Source organism: Apis dorsata, unplaced genomic scaffold (assembly GCF_000469605.1).
Source record: "Apis dorsata unplaced genomic scaffold, Apis dorsata 1.3 scaffold_174, whole genome shotgun sequence".
NCBI lineage: Eukaryota > Metazoa > Arthropoda > Insecta > Hymenoptera > Apidae > Apis > Apis dorsata.
In genome coordinates, this window is record NW_006263462.1 from 768,576 (window position 1) to 769,635 (window position 1,060).

Sequence of the window (1,060 nt, forward strand, 5' to 3'; positions counted from 1 at the left end):
TGGTTTTTTGGTGAAATGAACGTTTTTTTAGGTTAGGATTTTAGATTTTCATTCAATTGTTTTTTATTTTTGTAGGTTTTATAGAAAGATTATCACGTACATTTATATACCAATGCTTTAACTTTGATGTTTAATCGTTTGTGTGCGATATATGAATCGATAATTCTAGTGTTGGTATTTTTTCAATTTCTGATAAAATTCTTTCGCGTTTGCTTATTAGAGAATAACATTTTATCTTTTTTTTTTTTCCTTTCTCCTATTGATATCTTGTGATTCGTTTAATTATTCATTACATAACGATTCTTTTCTATTCCATATCTATTATATCTAATTAATAATTATTTCTATCTATTCTATAATCTATTTAATAAATCAAATATGAAAAAAAAAAACAATATCTTAGAGTTTCTTAATATAATTCGATATATAGAATGTTTGTAAGAACGTGGATAAGAAATTATCTTTTTTATCTAAACCTTGAAGTAACAACAACAATAATAATACTCACTACATGCAAAAATGGATTTAATTTTACTTTTTAATCTTTTTATATCAAATGAAGAAAAAAATTCAATTCCGATTTAAAACAATCCCTATCTACCTAATCTACGCTTCATTCATTTCATTAATCCTAACCTATACTATCTCAAACTCCACGCATTACCATCAAACTTCTCCTCTATCGTTTATTATCCAACACACGTCCAATCGTAATAGGCAATAAAATCTCTCAAACGTCAACAACAAACGTCGACCATTCCAAACCTTCGCAGGCAAATAATCTTACATCTAAATATCGTCGCGATCCACCAAGTGTTGGATCAAACGTTCCAACCTCGCATAATCGAATTCCATTTCGAAACCCCTCGTCTCATCCAACAATAACATCGACGATTAAGCGTCCAGGACTCGACAGTTCGAGGCGAAGGAAAAGCGGAGAAAATCGTGGACTCGATCCCTCGTGGGAGAGAGCGCGAAGCGTCTTCGACCCTTAAATCCAATTAACGAGCCACCCTCCGCGCCGAGGCCGATAAATAATCGTGGCCTGCTCCCTCCCCCT